The sequence below is a fragment of the Ovis aries genome, chromosome 1 (genome assembly GCF_016772045.2).
Source record: "Ovis aries strain OAR_USU_Benz2616 breed Rambouillet chromosome 1, ARS-UI_Ramb_v3.0, whole genome shotgun sequence".
Lineage (NCBI taxonomy): Eukaryota > Metazoa > Chordata > Mammalia > Artiodactyla > Bovidae > Ovis > Ovis aries.
This window is the reverse complement of record NC_056054.1, coordinates 7,574,062-7,592,304: the sequence shown is the minus strand read 5'-3', so window position 1 is coordinate 7,592,304 and position 18,243 is coordinate 7,574,062. Positions and strand designations below refer to the sequence as shown.

Genomic DNA, 18,243 nt, shown 5'->3' with positions numbered 1-18,243 from the left:
GCCGGGTAAACGAGCTGCAGGGTCCAGCAGGGGTCAGGGGCCTTGGGATCGTGCAGGGGTGCATGCATGCGCCTTCCATCTTCCATGTCTGTCATGCTTTTCTGCGTTGTTTGATTTGTTTTCTCTGATTCTGTTTATCAAATTGTATAATTTGATACATATTTAATTGCATTTCTTAGTGCTTCTACGTGTGATTTTCACCCCTGTTCCAGCATAGCTTTCCTGTTCTTTTTACTTCGTTGTTATCTGGACTTATTCTTGTTTGATAGAGAAAGCATTTTAAAAACGCTTCCTGTTTGGCCTCATCTTTGTCGTGCCTCGGAGGAGATTGTCCTTTGAGCACCTGCATTTGCTTTTGGATATCCGGAAGTTTTCATGGACTTCAGCTGTCCCCCTCCCCATCCGCCATCTCTGGTCTCTCTTTAGTGATTTCAGCTGCCTTCAAGTCCTGCATGGCTTCTTTATCATCTTCCCGCAGTAGCCTGGAGCTCTGGAGCGTTCCAGGAGTTGGGGCGCAGTTAGGGTTTAGTGCTTTCGTTTCCTCTTTTCTTCAAGTCAGTGTTCCATCATTGGGTTCTACCTGGGTTCTATTTTAATAAACGTTTGATGGAATGTCTCCACCTCCTTTAAAGTCATTTGAAGTTTTGGAAAGCAGCAGAAACAAATCGAAGCAGTGGGGCACGGGGAGACTCCAGCCTCACCCCGCCCCCACCATCCCTCCCCGTTGCTGCTCTGAGTCCACCTGCTTTTGTTTCTTTTGTTAAAAGCTATAACACAACGCCGTCTGTGAGCAAGGGATTTTTGTCAGGTTTGTCCACTGCTGACACACAGTAGGTGTCCAGAGTTACATGTCACAGTGACTCGCTCCAGGGAGGTCAGCTCTGTTTGCTCCCTGGCTTCACCCGAGAGCCCTGTGTGGACGGGCGCTGGTGTCACTGAGAGCTTCCTTCACGCTCCGAACAGTCCCGGGTGAGCGGCAGGTGCTGGGCAGTCAGGACCAGAGGCCAAGAAGGAAACAGCTCGGGCTGCAGCTAGGTCAGGATGCTGCAGCTGGGGGAGCATGGCTGGGGGGATTTGGGGAGACCCGAGGCTGAGGGGGCCATGGGCAGTAGTGTCAAGGGTCTGGGGTCAGAGTGGTTCCTGACAGAGGGAGCCGAGCCTGGGAGGGGGGCGAGGCAGGCAAGGGCAGAGGCGAAGCATGTTCCAGGCCACGGTGGGCCCTTTGCCGCATGGATTGCGAGCCACTAAGGTCTGTAAAGCTAGTGGGTTTTGTCATGGCTGCTGCAGGGAAGGAGGGGACAGGGTGGGCGTGAGGAGGTCAGACAGGTGGCCTCTTCCGTGGCCAGTGAGGGAGGTGGATGGGGACCCGGGCCTGGCAGGCAGAGGAGTTCGACCCTGGTCTCCTTGTTGCCAGCACCGCTCTTGGTCCTGCATGGTTTAGGAACGGTACGGAAGGAAGATGGGCCCTGAGCTGTCAGTGATGGATGCTTGCTGGCGAGCGCCCTGCCCTGGCCTGACGGTCACGTGACGTGTGCCCTGCCTGCAGCTGCTCCACGCCCTCGCTCCTCACCAGGGCCGTGTGGCGGCTTCCATCCTTGGAATCGTCACCTCAGACACCGACTTCATGGTGCTTGCTGTCAGAGGCCCTGGCCCTCTGAGGGAGGCAGAGTCAGAGCCAAATTCAGTTTAGTGACGATTCTCAGGGCAGTAGGACAGAGGGGTGTCGTCTGAAGTGGGCACAGGAGCTGCTGGTGGACACAGGGGCAGGCGGATGGCCGAGCACAGGCGGGGGCACGCGGGCATCACAGGCTCCCCGCCCGGCTTCCCCCTTGGAGAGGGCAGCATCTCCCCGCGCCTGCACCTCTGTCGGGCTGGCCGCCCACCTGCCGTGACCCCTGCACTGCCCGGGGCTCTCTGGTGTGGCCGAGCGGTACCCTGAGTCCCAGGGCTGGTGGGTAGGGGCTCTGGGTCCCTGCACGGTCTGCGCTGGGCAGGTGTGGAGGCTGCTCGCAGGGGAGCCAGGCCCCGCGCTGCAGGGAAGGCACCCGGGGCATCTGCCTGTGTGTGTCATGACGTGGGCAGTTACGGGTTTGCTTCATTTCTGGGGGAGATTGAGTGCCATGTGGGATTTCCCGACTCCGGGGTCCTGGAGGAGGCAGGGACTCTAAATGTTGGGGATTTGTGTTTCTCCGCCAGGTGTGAGACCCTAGATGGCAGGGCTGCGTTCAGTCCTCCTCTTATCGCTGAAAGCGCCCGCAGCGGGCCTGGCGTGGGAGCCGGGCTTCCAGGGAGGCCTGGGGAGCAGGGCATGGGTGCCCGCTCAGCCTTGCACCTGCTGGCTGACCTCGGGTAGATCACACTCGGCTTTGCGCCTGGGGGTCCTCATCTGGGGAGTAGGGGCGATAGCAGAACCCGCTCGGGGGTGTCGGCAGGGTAAGATGAGTTAGCACAATGTGATGAAAGTGGTTGTTGCTATCGACGATACGGCTGTAGAGCGTTTTCTTGGGTTTGGTGTCCTTGTGTTTCTCAAATGGAGCGTCTCTGCGCTGACCCCACATCTTGCTGGCCAGGACACTGGACAGTCTGTTCATTCCCACCAGGCTCACACCAGTGGCCGCAGCGGAGGTGGACCTTGAAGAGGAAAGACGAGTTTTACTGGAATATATGTGAATACAGCACCATTAAAAAGAGGCATTTCCTGCCCGTTTCTGACAGCGCTGAGTCCTCTAGTACCGCCTCGTTCCTTCTCTGCCGTGTCCAGGGGACCTGGCACTCCAGCCCCTCCCAGCCTCACCCCAGCACAGACCTGCCTCTTGTAGGCAGGGAGCACCCTGTGCACGGCCGCCTGCCCGCCCTGGTGTCTCTGGGGCTCCTCCACCGGTGGCCCTCTCCCCGAACCCCCCTGGCAGACCGACCACACCCCTCAGAAGGTAGGGCGCAGGCACCCTCTTCCACGAGACCTTTCTGTTCACGTTGTGGGCAGAGAGAGTACGTAGCCGCCTCCACTCCCTTGGGGCAGCAATGCTCGAGCACCCTTTAGAGCTTCAGAAAAGGTTCGGGCACCTTCCCTGGAGAGTTTGCTGCTGACTTAGAAGTGGGTGATTTTTCCAAACTTTCCTCGACTTTGCGGGGCAGCCAGACTGGGGACCCGCAGTCCTGCGACGGGGAGCAGTGGCTCCCTGGTGGTCACGGCCTCTGCGTCTAGACCCGAGGCCGGGGCTGCCTTTCACAGCTTGCTGTCCTCAAGCGAGGCTCACGCCGGCTGTGCAAGGAGCCGGAGCCAGAGCCGGGAATGCGGTTCTCTTGGTCCTTTCTGTTCAGAAAGGATGTTGAATTGTTTCTTCTTTGCAGCACCCCTCACCCCCGCCCTGGAACAAATGTCTATTATTGCAGATGGTCCTGGGGGCCAGCCCCCCTTGGTTCCCGTTACCCACTTACAGAGAGGTGGGAGCGACAGGACCTCAGGGCTCCCAGAGCTGGGGCTTTTGGACTCTGGTTGGTGAGCAGCTTTGAGAGTGGCCGGCTCCCTTTGCCATGTGGGCGTTTCCAGGTTTGACAGCTTGAAAACTTATTTACCCTTGCAGAATATAGACATATAATTGGACAAGTCAGGCTTTATCCTGGCAACCTGATTTCTGAAATCAAATAGAAATCAATTGGAAAAGGGGCATGTTTTCAGAAAGACTTGTCTTCCCTTCATTCAGCGGTCCTTGTGGCAAACTCTGCTGGGTGTCTGAGGGTGGATGGAGGTGGAAACATGCTTTCTCTGTGCTTAGAGCCAGCTTCCAGGCTGTTGAATGTGAACAGACTCATGACTGAGCCCTGTGACAGGTGCCACATAGAGTAGGGTGCCCAGGGCAGTGCGAGAGGAGAAAGCAGCAGCTCAGGCACCTACCTGGGGAGCGGAAGCTTCTGCTGCGGAGGGGCTGTATGAGCAGGCCTGGGGGCAGGGCCGCTTAAAGTGTCGGTTATTTTTTAAAAATATTCTTTTAATCTATCTGTGCTGGCTCTTAGTTGCAGTATGTGAACTCTTGGTTGCAGCCTGTGGGATCTAGTTCTCTGACCAGGGATCGAGCCCAGGCCCCTTGCATTCTGGGCGCAGAGTCTTAGCCACTGCCCACCAGGGAAGTCCGTCTTAAAAGTGTTCAATGATGATTTTAAAGGACATTTAAAGTGGAGAAAAGCAGCAGCTCAGCAGCGGCTTCCTCCTCGCGTCGCCTTCAGACTTCTTCACGGGTAGATGCTGCATCTTGCATGTGTATACACCCGTCCGCGCGCGTGTGACTTTATATTTTGGCTTCAGTCGTTATTTCATCGGATAAACGTTTCCGCGTGGTGAGCATCTCCGATGACCCCCTCTCTAGTTGTGGGCGTGTCACTGTGTAGGCGAGTCTTGGTTGATCAGTGTTATTTACTCCTGCAGTTTTAGGGCCATAGCACGGTTTCGGTTTCCCCTGGTACAGATAATCTTAGTGCAGGCGTCTTCGGTCACAGGAGGGACCTTTGGGAAAACGAGCATGGCCTCCCCTGTGGAGCAGCTCCATGCGGAGTCCCTGTGCCCAGGAGAGGGGGCAGGTGTTCCTGAAGGTGGCCTCCGCTCCTCTGTAGGGCCTTTCTCACCTCCATTACCTGACCTGAGGCTGAGAAGATATAACTTCTCTGCTCTGTGTGATTCTGGTGTGGTTCGGGTTGACAGGCTCATTTTTGAGCAAGAGGACTTCTGTATCTCAGCTTCTGCTTAGCTGACCTTTTTTTAGATGGCTCATCACGGAAACTTTCCCATATCCCGAACCCGCAGAGTTTCCGGTGAGCATGCCGTGTGCCTGTAGTGAGGGAAGGGAGGAGACTGGGCTGGGTTTGATGGCGAGGAAGTGGACAGACTGGGGGAACCCTGGTGTCAGAGACCGGGCTGGCAGAGGAGGAAACACGAGCAGAAAGTTGGGACCGTGAGCTCTGCAGGCAGCACATCCTGGAGAAAGGCAGTGGAGAAGTCGGGAACACGCCGGTGTGAGGGTGAGGGATGGTTGGAGGAAGCAGATGGAGCTTGGGCAGAGGACAGGAAGAAAGAAGGGAATGCTTGTTGGCATGATGTAGGAACAGAGTGAAGGGGAGGACACGCTCTTGATTTATTCTTAAATTTCAGGAAGAGGGGTTGGCCCAATAATGGCGATGGAAAATAAAGAGTTTTTGGTATAAGCTGAATGAGAATTAAATTTAGGATACACGTGTTTAGAGGGCTGTTTCTGCTTAACGCCATATACAGCACTGCATATGTGAAAGGGAGTATATGTTTAATTCTTAGTATTTAATGTTTAGAAAATCATAAAGGTACATTTATTAGAAGCGGGTTTGGGCGCTCTGTTAGTTTCCTGGGGCTGCTATGACAAATTGCCACATGGCTTAGAACAACAGAAATTTATGCTGTCGTATTTCTGGAGGCCAGAAGTCTGGAGGCCAGAGATCAAGGCGTTGGCGGGGCCATGCTCCCTACTGTGGTCTTGGGGAGACCCTGTTCCCTGCCTCATCTGGCTTCCAGCGGCTCCAGGTGTCCTTTGGCTGGTGAGGCATCACCCCCGTCTCTCCCTCCATCTTTGCAGGACTCTCTCCGCCCTCCACTGTGTCCTCCCTTCTGTCTCTTGGGAGGACAGCTGTCACTGGAGTTAGGACCACCCAGATAACCCAGGGTGATTCCACTGTAAGAACCCTAATTATGTTTACAAAGACTTTTTTCCAAGTTAGCTCACAGTCACAGGTTCTAGGGATTAGAACATGGACATATTCTTTTGGAGGCCACTGTTCAACAAAGGTCCGTCTAGTCATGTATGGATGTGAGAGTTGGACTGTGAAGAAAGCCGAGTGCTGAAGAATTGATGCTTTTGAACTGTGGTGTTGGAGAAGACTCTTGAGCGTCCCCTGGACTTCAAGGAGATCCAACCAGTCCATCCTAAAGGAGATCAGTCCTGGGTGTTCTTTGGAAGGAATGATGCTAAAGCTGAAACTAATATTTTGGCCCCCTAATGCGAAGAGTCTTTTCATTGGAAAAGACTCTGATGCTGGGAGGGGTTGGAGGCAGGAGGAGCAGGGGACGACAGAGGATGAGATGGCTGGATGGCATCACCAACTCGATGGACATGAGTTTGAGTGAACTCCGGGAGCTGGTGATGGACAGGCAGGTCTGCTGCTGCTGCTACTGCTGCTAAGTTGCTTCAGTCATGTCCGACTCTGTGCGACCCCATGGACGGCAGTCCTCCAGGCTCCACCGTCCCTGGGATTCTCCAGGCAAGAACACTGGAGTGGGTTGGGACAGGCAGGTCTGGCAGGTCTGGCATGGTGCAATTCATGGGGTCGCAAAAAGTCGGACACGACAGCAACTGTACTGAACTGAACTGATTCAGCTCACTCCATCCACTTGTTAAAAATGAAGTTGTCAAAGAATGGTGTGAGCATGTGGTTTTATTCTCCTGCACAAGAGGAGGCAGGCCTTGATCAGCATGTGGTTGCACAGCGTCATCTGGGTGCCTCCAGAAATCGATTCTCCTGGTCCAAGATGACTGCTGGAGAGCCATTCACCCCCGTAACTCCTTTTGGGAGGTGGGGGAGAGGGAGGAGAGAAGATAGCGTGCTGCTGGCCGAGGTTTTTTTGACCTTGGCTCATGGACCTTGCTCCCCACGAGGGGTCTGTGGATTTGACTATTTGATTAAGGTAGATTTCCATTGCGGTGGTATTTCATTTTCTACATCCAGAGACATTCCTGAGAAGTCTGCGTAGGCTTCTCCAGACTGCCAAAGGGTCCATGGGACAAAAAAGACATTTCAGGTTTCAGTATAATTTCGGTAGAGATTGAATGAGAACTGCATGTAGGATATGCATGTTTAAGAGGGCTGCTGCTCTGCAAAATACCACACTGAGATTTCATGTGATTTCCGAAAAGTATGACCTGGCCCTTCTGTTTAATATGGCTCCAGCACATGGCCGTTGGCACAGGGATCCAGCGGGCTTCACTCACAGTGTCATTCTGCCTGAATTGACCGTGCCAGAGTTACCACATCATACAGAGAGAGGAGTGATTTTACATGTCTGTATTCATAGCTTCCTACCCCCACAGGGCTTCCCTGGTGGTGCAGAGGGTAAAGCGTCTGCCTCCAATGCGGGAGATCCGGGTTCGATCCCTGGGTCGGGAAGACTCCCTGGAGAAAGAAATGGTAACCCACTCCAGTATTCTTGCTTGGAATCCCATGGACGGAGAAGCTTGGTAGGCTACAGTCCATGGGGTCGGAAAGAGTCAGACACGACTGAGCGACTTCACTTTCACTTTCACTTTCCCCCACAGTACTCTCGGTGAAATGTTTTATGGTATTTTGTGTGGTGTATTATGAAGGTGTTCTCCTTTTTTAGCTCTATGGCATAAGGCAAGATACTGCTGAGACTCAGTTTTCTCATCTGTGAAATGGGAGTAATGCTGTAATAGAATCCATGTCATTGGGATGGCAAAAAAGTGTTCTCTGTTTCCTAGTTTTTATCTCCACCACCATTCATCCCACCATTCATCCCTACTAGTAGGAAACTAATAGGGTTCAATTTGCCAACACTTAGCAGCTATTTTGATTTATTCAAATCCCAAAGAATTTCAGATGAGGTTAATTTTATAGGCAGTGTTAAAAATAGCGTCTGCAACTGAAGAGTAGGTATCAGGGAAGAATTATCCTTTAAGATTATCAGGCAAATAACTAATAAAAACAGGAAAAATAGAATGTAAAGAGGAAACAAATGTAATTAAAGCTATAAGCTTTCTGTTGTTGTTGTTGAGTCATCCAGTCGAGTCTGACGCTTTGCAGCCCCATGGACTGCAGCACGCCAGGCCTCCCTGTCCCTCACCGTTGCCTGGAGTTTGGCCAAGTTCTTGTCCATTGCGTCAGTGATGCCATCCAGCCATACCTTTATTTAATTATCTTATTTTACATTAACATTTGGTTTTCCTTTATATTTTACTTTTCATTTTTCAGTTAGTTATAACCTGGTAACCCTATAACCAGCTGGTGCTGGTGGTAAAGAACCCGCCTACCAGTGCAGGAGATGTGAGAGACACGGGTTCCATTCCCCAGTTGGGAAGATCCCCTGAAGGACGGCATGGCAACCCACGCCAGTATTCGTGCCTGGAGAATCCCATGGACAGAGGAGCCTGCTGGGCTACTGTCTGTAGGGTCGCATAGGGTCAGATATGACTGAAGCAACTTAGCATGCACACATGGTAACCCTAAATAAAAAATAAGCTATATAATGGATTTATCTAGTCTTTTTAGTTGTTTTAAATCTCGTCTGTTCAGCATTCGAGTCTGTTGAATGAATGGGCGTCCCTTTGTAGGCCTGCGTGGGGCCTATAAACCCCAGACCCGAGTCTCTCAGCTGTTCCCAGCAGATGTCAGCCTGTGGGGTGGTCAGGCACTGCTCCTTTGGTGAGCAACTGTGACCTTTATCCAGATTTCAACATCAGTTTTCCTTTCCAGCTTGTTTGGAGCTCAGATATTTCCTGGGCAAAACCCCTACACCAGTCAGTTTGGCTCAGAGAGAGGAAAAGCTATATATATAATTGGCAGATTTCCTTGCATGGAAAAGCTCTTCCCAATTTCTGTGACTGCTGGCCTGGATCTGGGGTGGGAAGGTTGTGCTTGTGGGCCGGGGCTGTCTCATAAGTCCTGCAGAAGCCCTGCTAGATGGGAAGGCCCGTGAGGGGACGGCGACTCCTGCCGTCTGAGTGCACTGCCTTGCTCCCTGCCCGAACACGGAGCTCCAAAGACCCAGCCCTCCCGCCCTGGCTGTGTTGGCCATCAGCTGTGCCATCCCAGCTTCTCACACCTGTAGCCTCACTCTCCCGTTGGGAAAACAGGGGCAGCTCAGTCTCACACCTCGGGGGTGTGGGGGTGGGCAGCACCTGGCACGTAGTAGGTGCTTAGTGGATAAAGTGCTCTGATTGTTAGAACATGCCTTGGACGGTGGAGCAGGGCTGGGAGAGCAGCTGCAGGCGGAAGCTGCTCTAGTGAAGCCCGTGCTTTATAATCCACTCTGTGTTCTCAGTTTCAAGAAGCAGGAAGAAGCAGCTTTGAGCCAAATTGGTGGCTGTGTTTGCTAAGTGTGGGGTTTTGCTGAAGGCAGCACCTGCTCTGTGACACCAATGGTCCAAAGAGCTGGGTACTCCACGTGAGGGCTCAGCGCTTAGTTCTTACAGCTGCTCCAAGCAGGCATCAAGAAAGAACACTGTCTTCTGGAAGCCTGGCTGGTGAGCTGTGGAACTAATTGTGGTGTCTGTCAAGTATATTTAGAATTGAGGGTGGGAGCGGATGCTGTTACTTGCCTGGGTTGTGTGTTATTATTGAGTAGGAGTTGCATTTATGAAATTTAAGCCATTTTCACAATACTGTTATGGTGTGTGTGTGTTTATGTGTGGTATGTGGGTATGTATGGTTGTGTATATAGGTGTGTGTTCATTGTTAACACTTCTGATTGTCTTTATTTACAAGTGACAGACGAAACAAAGGACAGTTGAGAGACTGTAGTTTGACTCTAGGACTTTTGCAAAGAGTTCTTTGAGAAAAGAAATAGTGGAGAGGGTAACATAGATTGATTGGATTTTTCTTAGGTTGTCCAAGAAATTAATACTTTTAGTCTTTCTTTACCTGGTATTGTTTAGTAAATGTTCAGGTAAATGTCTAGGTTTTGTAAATATTTGGTAAATGTCCAAGGATATGATCAGGCCGAGTCCTGTATGTCTGTTTTTTTTCTTTTCTTGAAAGTTAGGAAAATAGTACATTCTGTAGGGTATAATTTTTTTTTAATCCTTCTTTTCCATTCCAGAATTATCTGTTGTTTCAGAGCACATAGAGTAGTGGGATCTTTTTATTGTCTTGAAACAACTTTTTATCAAGTTAAGAGAATTCCCTGCTTGGTGGTGGGGAGGAAGTGCTGGTTTTTGACTCAGTAAGCCCTCCTCTTTCACAGACGAAGCACCTGGTTTGAAATGTAAACTCAAAAAGAAACACGTGATCCTGAACTGCTGTCCTAGTTCTTACAGGACGTTTAGCTAAACCTCAAGAGGCAGCCAGGAGCAGAGGGGCTCGGGCAAGGTGGGGAATCGCCTTCGCTGAACCGCTCTGGGGCACGCGGGCTCACCTCCACCCAGGCTGTAGTTGTGTTAGAAAAGCGGCAGGTGTTTGGGCACTGTCTGCTCTCCTTCTGAATTGTCCTCTGTCTGCAAAGGCCTAATGATGGCGACTCAGCGTGATTGGACATTTGGAAAATAGGAGTGGAGACAGCTCCCTCCTCACCTTTGGAGGGACTGAAGGGACACTGACCGTGAGGCAGGAGCCTTGACATCTATGCGGTCCCTGACCCTAGAAAAACGAGGACCGCTCCCTTGACTGGAGAGGAAAGGTCCAGGAAAGCTGACCCTTGAGGCTGTCGCCAGCTTGGCGCTCTGTCCTCTGAGGAGTGAGCTTTACAGGTTACTATATGCATGAGGTTATCTAATCACACCAAGGAGTAGATTGGGTATTTTGTTGTTCCTGAAGCTGTAAGTGCTGGCTTCCCTGTCACTGCCAGTTGACACACCCAGTTGTAGATGATTTAACAGCTGTTAATTATTTTTAGCACCCACTTTAATTTGCAGAAAATTTCCTGGCTTGGATGATGAACTCTGTGGTCATCTAGTCATTCAGAGAAAGGTTCACCCTGTCAAGTGCTCCGAGATATATCAACATTAAAACTTTTTATAGCTTAGTTGAGGCTTAATTGCTGTTCAATGAACTGCACTGTTTAAAGGGTACAGCTTGAGGAGTTTGTTTCTTACGCACATGCGCGCGCACACCCCTCTGCTGAAAGTGGCAACACAGGATAACAAACGTCTCCATTCCCCTGAAAACTTCCTTAATTGAATAATGACGTTTTTTATATATATATGTATATATATTTTCCCCCTTACTGTCTGGCTTCTTTGGCTTGGTTAACATAACAATTTTGTCGTGTCCGACTCTGTGTGACCTCATAGACGGCAGCCCATCAGACTCCCCCGTCCCTGGGATTCTCCAGGCAAGAACACTGGAGTGGGTTGCCATTTCCTTCTCCAGTGCACGAAAGTGAAAAGTGAAAGGGAAGTCGTTCAGTCGTATGTTGGGTGTATCATAATTTGTACCCCCCTCCCCAGTTTGTTGATCCGTTTACCTGTGGTGGCCGTTCAAGCACTTTCCAGCTTGGAGGTATTGCAATCAAAGCTGCCGCGAGCATTAATATACAAGTCTTTGTGTGGACTTGTGTTTTCATTTTCCTTGGGTAAATGCCTAAGTATCAGAATTGCTGGGTCATATAGTAGGTGTTACGTTTAACTTTTCAAGGGACTGCTCAGATGTTTTCCTGAGTGCTTGGAATTTCACATTCTCGCCAGCAGCGCCTGAGGGTTCCAGTTGCTCCACACCCCACCAGCACTGTCTTTTTATTTTATATGCTAATAGATATAAAGTGGTATCTCACTGTGGTTTTAGTTTCTCTGCCCCTGATGACAGATGAGGTCGGCATCTTTTCCTGTGCTTATAGACTATTTGTATGTCTTTTTGTGAAAGGTATGGTAGAATCATCTGTCCATTTTTGCATTGACTTGTCTCATTATTGAGTTGTAAGAGCTCTTTATATATTCCAGATATTAGTTTGTGATATATGTGTTGTGAATGTTTTTGCTGGTCGTACTGCCTTTTTCTTAATAGCGTCTTTAGAAGAGTGGAGTCTTTTTGGTGAAATTGAATTGATCAGTTTTTTTCTTTATGGTTCATTCTCGTGTCCTATCCAAGAAACCATTTTTTACCTCAGCATTGCAAAGATTTTCTTCTGGAAGTTTTGCAGTTTTAGGTTTTACAGTTACGATTTATGGTTAAATTTTAATGTATAATGTGAGGTAAAGAGTTGATGTTCATTTTTCGCCCATATGGATGTTCAGTTGTTCCAACTGCATTTCTGAAAGAGACTTTCCTTTTCACATTGAATTACCGTCACACCTTTGTTAAGTCAGTTGACTTTATATTTGTAAATTTATCTCCAGATTTTCTATTCTGTTCCATTGACCTATGTCTGCCCCATCCTAATTCCATACTTTATTTTATCACTATTACGTTACAGTAAGTGTTGAAATCAGGGCAAGCCCTCTTAACTCTTTTTCTTTCTTAAAATTGCTTTGGTTATTATAAAACCTTTGCATTTTTAATGTAAGTAAAAATTAACTGGTCAGTTTCTATTTAAAAAGGGCCTGCTGGAATCTTGACTGAGATTGCATTGAATCTGTAAGTTCATTTTGGAGAGAGTTCATGTCTTAATAACATTGAGTTTACCGATGAATGTTGTATGTCTTCGTATTTATTTAGATCTTTAATTTCTCCCAGCAAAATTTTATAGTTTTCATTGTGGATACCTTTGATATCTTTTCTTAGGTTAATTTCTATATAGTCTGGTTTTTGTGCCTATTAAATGAAATAGAGATATTTTCCAGTTGTTTGCTGCGAACAGTGGGTCTTGTGATCTTGGAAAATAACTTAATAGTTCTAGTAGTTGCAAGGAGATCCACCCAGTCCATCCTAAAGGAGATGTATCGGTCCTGGGTGTTCACTGGAAGAACTGATGCTGAAGCTGAAACTCCAATACTTTGGCCACCTTATGAGAAGAGTTGACTCATTGGAAAATACTCTGATGCTGGGAGGGATTGGGAGCAGGAGGAGAAGGGGATGACAGGATGAGATGGCTGGATGGCATCACGGACTCGATGGACGTGAGTTTGAGTGAACTCTGGGAGTTGGTGATGGACAGGGAGGCCTGGCGTGCTGCAGTTCATGGGGTCGCAACGAGTTGGACATGACTGAGCGACTGAAGTGAACTGAACTGAGTTGTTTTGTAGATTTCCCAGAAGTCTCTGTATAAACTGGAGAAGGAAATGGCAGCCCTCTCCATTACTCTTGCTTGGAGAATCCCATGGAGGAAAGAGCTTGGTAGGCTACAGTCCACGGGGTCGCAAAGAGTCGGACACGACTGAGCGACTTCACTCACTCACTCATTCTGTATAAGTAGTCATATCATCTGCAGAGTGGGACAGCTTGACTTCTTTCTGTTCCAGGTGCCTTATATTTCTTCTTCTTGTCTCATTACAGAAGTGTAGACTGCCAGTATAATGTTGAATAAAAGTAGTAAAAGTAGAAATCCTTTCCTTTCTTCCAGTATTAACAGCAGCTTAGCGCTTCACTGTTGAGTATGTTAGCTGTAGACTTTTTGTAGGTAGCCTTCATCAGCGTGAGGATTTTCTTGTTTGTTGAGGATTTTTATTATGAATGGGTGCTGAATTTTGTCAAATGCTTTTTTGGTATCTGTTGAAGTGATCATATGAATTTTCTTTTTCATTTTGTTAAAAAGACAAATGAAAATTGATTTTCGAATGTTGTATTCCTGGCAGAAATCCTATTTCCTCATGATATGTTATCCTTTTAGTTACGATTGGATTCAGTTTGCTCTTACATTGTTAGGGACTTTTGAATCTGAGATATCCATGGGAGATCCTGATCTGTAATTTTTTTTGGGGGGGTCAAGTTTTGGCACTTAGAGTAAGCTGGTTTTATAAAACATTTTAGCTCGCGTTATCAAACAGTGGGGATCATTGTTCCTCCCTCTTTTTCTGATCCAGTTTGGTGTTAGTGAAGTCACTTAGTTGCATCCCACTCTTTGCAACCCCATGGACTGTAGCCTACCAGGCTCCTCTGTGCATGGAATTTTCCAGGCAAGAGTACTGAAGTGGGTTGCCATTTTCTTCTTCAGGGGATCTTACCAACCCAGGGATCAAACCTGGGTCTCCCACATTGCAGGCAGATGCTTTACCATCTGAGCCACCAGGAAAGCCCACTTCTTTCTTAATTTTTTGCTGGAATTCACCAGTGAAACTCAGTATGGATTTTTCTATTTGGGAAGGTTTTTGATTAATAACTTTTGAATATTTTGATAATAAATTTTTAAATGGACACAGGCCCTTCAGACTTTTGTGTTTCTTGTCTCCATTGACAGCGTCCTCACTTTTTTTTCTCTGTATTGGAGGGAGGGGTGTGAACTTCTTGAGAGAGGGGGATGTCCTGGGCTTGCTGACTCTGCCTCCATTCCAGCCCCCTGAGTCATGCTGGCACCAAGTAGGTGTTCTGGAAATATCTGTTGGGTTGATCGGTTTGTTGCTGGCCCTGTCTCCATCCCTCAGCATCCCTGGGAATCCCCTCTCTCCTCCGTCTGCATGGGACTGCGTCACAGCTGTGTCATGACAGAGGGAGGTGGCTCCCGAGTCAGGCCTGCTGGCTTCGGCCGCCCTCATGGCTTGCCCTCCTGCCACAGCTGTCCGCTGCCCTGGTAGGCAGACTCTCTGAGTCAGGGCTTGCCGAGGGAAGAACTATCTTCAGCCTTTTTCTGTCTTTTTTCTTTTTTTTTTTAATGTTAAATCCTGTGGTTGGGATTATGTCCTTTCATTTTGTTTTTTTTAAATATACTTGAAATCCCAGAGGAATACAGAAAGCTTGGTCAGAGGACAGGGGTGAACTGTTAAAGCTGGGAGGGGCGTGGTTATTGGTGAGGGGCATTATCCCGAACGCCACCTTGCCTGTGACTTACCTGCCTGACTGGGATGGGCCCTAGATGCCCTTTGCTGGACTGCCTCCCAGCGAGAGCCCCGCACCCAGTGCAGGCCATCAGGCAGGGCGTGCGAGCAGGCAGGAGATGGGCCTGGGCCTCTCTGAGGGGGCGTGTGTCCTCTGTTCAGGTCCCTGGCATCCGGGAGGGGGGCTGGTGCCCACTCCCTGTCTGCGTGCACCTGCAGTGCAGCTGCAGGGGTGGGTGGGAGCCAGGGCTCCCCCCGAGCTGGAGCTGAGGACAGCCACTGTGCTTCAGGGGCCTGTCTCCTTCCTGGGTGCAGGCCGGACCGAAGCAGCCTCCCGTGGTGATTAGAGCACCAGGGCCACATGCCAGCACACAGATCCCCGAGACCCCGAGGTCGGCGGGCACTCCTTCCTCTCTCCAGGAGGGCGCTCCACAGGCCACAATTGCCCTGGACGCAGTATCTGGCCATCTGTCTTCTGTGTATGTCTCAATTGGCCCTGGCTCTGCCTCCTACTAGCTGTGTGGCCCTGGGGAGCCACCTTCCCCCTCTGGGCAGCCGTCCCCAACGTGAGACGTGGGGTTAGAACTGATGGCTGTCCAGTCGCACACACCCCCACCTTCTGGCCGAACCCAAGCAGGACCACGTGACGACTGAGCTGCGGGCACAGCAGCTTAGATCCAGCCATCACCATCTCGTCTCCTCCTCCAGCCTGCTTCACACCTTTAGACCTGAAACCCTCACATGGTGGTGGTCGCTTCTTTAACGCAGTGTTAGCATGTCTGAAGATGTTTTCCTTGGACTCAGTTTTGGGGGGAGGAGTTACCACCCCTTTTGTTGTCTGGGGGGGAGTGGTGAGGCCCTCTCCCCAGGGTGGGGTGGAGGGGTTGGGCAGGGGCGGGAAGGACCTGCTCCTGCTAGCCTAGTGCTTTGCGGGAGCAAGACCAGAGAGCACTCAGCGTGAGGTGTGGTCTTTTCCCCAGGCTCTTTAGCCCCCAGACTGAGTCTCGGTGAGGTTGGAGAGCCTGGGGGTCCTCCGGCCACAGTGGGGACTGCATTGAGAGAGTCCACGTGGGGCGGGGGAGGATGCGTTGGAGGAGTCTTGTGGACATATGTATTGTTTTTTGTTTGTATTTTCTTTAAAGATTAATTTATTTGTACCTGTCTGTTTCCGGCTGCGCTGAGTCCTTGCTTCTGCACACGGCCTTCCCCACTTGGGGCGTGCAGGGCTGCGCTGGAGTTGCGGTACGTGGGCTTCCCCTTCCAGAGCAGCTGGACAGCCGTCTGTTCCAGCCCCTGTCACACGTAGGGGACAGCTGCCAGGGCCACACAGCCTGCAGGCGCAGAGCCAGGCTCGAGGGCTCCAGTCGGTGCGGCGTGTGGGCTCCGTAGTTGTGGCCCACCGACTTAGTTGCTCCGTGGCAGGTGGGGCTTCCCGGACCAGGGGTTTAGCCCGTGTCCCCTGCCTCTGCAGGCGGATTCGGTGCTACCGGTGAGCCCCGCGGAAGTGTGTCGTGTCGTGGTGGTGTGTACTTTGTAAGTTTTTCACCCTAAATTGCTTGGTACGTTTGGGCACACGCAGTTTTCAGAGGTGGCCCTTCACGTTCAGGGCAGCGTTCCGTTCCACCATCGTCTGTCGGATGAACACTGCCTGCCAGGCTCTCTGGGACTCTTCTGGGAAGAGAGCCAGGATCCTCCCTTAAGGAACCAGAGTCAGAAAAGGGACAAGGCAAAAATTCCATCTTTTATGCAGCAAATTGCATTGGACTCTGCCACACCCAATTCTTGGTTTTTAACCCTGAAGTGTAGTTGATTCGCAGTGTTCCGATAGTTTCAGGTGTGCAGCAACAAGGATTCGCTTATGCACATATGCGTGCGCGTTCTTTTCCAGATCTTTTCTCTCGAAAAGATCTTTTCTCTCTAGGCTGTCACAAGGTATTGAATATAGTTCCCTGAGCTGTTATAGTTTGTCCCTGTTGCTCATCTGTTTATATTTCGTGAGTTCTCTTCAAATTCCTCCTAAGCTGTATGGAATGACGGATGTCTGATGTTAGCAGCAAATTTCCCTGAAGGGCCTAGCACTTTAGGCCTTGCCGGCTGTTGGGTCCCTATGGCTGTCTGCCGCAGCCTGAGGCGTAAGAGCAGGTGTGGCTGTGTTCTAATAAAGCTTTACTTGAAGAACTGGAGGCAGGCCGCCGTCTGCCCAGCCCCGGCTGACGTCTCAGGTTTGGTCCATGGTGTTATTTCTGCCTGACTGTCCTCTGTTAAATCAGGCCCGCTGGGTGCTGCTGCCGATTGAGTGGAGAGTCTGCAGTTCTTAACCAAGTGAATGAAGCAGGTTCTTTACCTGGAGCTCAAAGGCGGCTCAGTTGCTGTGCCTGGTTTTCTTCTCTGTGTGATGATGGATATGCCGTCTTAATTCAGATCAGGTTTGGGGTGTTTAACTGAAAACCCAGGTGACAGAAGTTTGTTTTTCTCTTTTTGGAAGGCACAGTCAGCAGGGTCTCGGGGCCGGTCTCAGGGCCCCTCCCGGGGGCCAGACACCTGTGCAGGGGCTGCCACTGCGTCATCCCCAAGAGCCTTCCCGGAGGCTCCCCCAGCACGCCAGCTTGTGCCTCTGTTGTGTCCCCAGCTTGGGGGCTGGGGGGGATGTGCTCTGTTAGCTTGGAGCCGTCAGGAGCCGCTCAGTCCATTTGTGAGGAAGAACGGAAAATGCTAGTTGTGTAGGCAGCTAGTAATTTTTGTCCCAGATGTTGATTTTGTAGGAAGAAAAGAAGCATAGATAATTTACAAAATACCCGTTTACTGTAGACACTTTGGGAAATAACAGAAGGAAAAGGAAAAAAACTTGAAATGTCGACTTCTAATTTTCCGGGCTGTGTGTGTGTCCTGCCCTTTAAATATGTACTCTTTTCTTTTTTTTCTTTAACACAGAAGTGCAATACAAATATGCCCTTTCATAAATTTTTCGTAAACCTTGTTTTTTTCTTTGGTGTTTTACTTGTTTTCTGGCTGCAACGAACAGACAGCCTGAAGTCAGCGTGTCAGTCACGGTCCGAAGGTCAGACCCCTGGTGACTCAGCAGATGCAGGTGGTCTGACCTCAGGCCACTTTGCTCTTGGAAGTCTGACGGCCTGACTAATTTGACCTTCAGTGATGAGAGAAGTGCTTGGCGTGGCAGGCGGTAGGCAGACCTTGGCCCGTAGAGGTTGCTTATGAGTCCCCTCCTCTCCCCACCCTGCCACACCCCTCCCTTCCCCTTGCCTCCCCTCCCCTCCGTAGTTGCTAGCTGTAAGCTTACTGTGGATGCACCTGAGGACATGCAGATTTATCATCAAATAATCCCAGAGGACAAGATGGTTGGATGGCATCCCCGACGCAGTGGACATGAGTGTGAGTCAATTTTAGGAAATAGCAAAGGACAGGGAAGCCTGGCATGCTGCAGCTCGTGGGGTTGCAAAGACTCTGACACAACTTAGCTACTGAACAGCAGCAGTCCCAAAGGAAGCAGGTAAATTGTGGCTGCCAGGTTAGATTGCCCAGGCGTTCCCATTCTGCTCCCTCCATCCGCACAGCCCCTCAGGACCCGTTGCCA

The 18,243-nt window shown here is 50.2% G+C and overlaps 1 protein-coding gene across 6 annotated transcripts in view; it reads left to right on the top strand.

The window, feature by feature from the left end:
- DGKD (diacylglycerol kinase delta) overlaps positions 1 to 18,243 on the top strand; it is a 108,516-nt gene that overhangs the window by 44,609 nt on the left and 45,664 nt on the right. Inside the window, exon 1 of one of the 6 annotated variants that reach the window (XM_060416096.1) lies at positions 2,829 to 2,930. The exons of 4 other annotated variants lie outside the window; for them this stretch is intronic. The gene's annotated coding sequence lies outside the window, so the exon portion shown is untranslated. Of the gene's footprint in view, positions 1 to 2,828; positions 2,931 to 9,177; positions 9,276 to 18,243 lie in introns of those variants that run through there. One more of the 6 variants, XM_042245084.2, reaches the window with a different exon arrangement.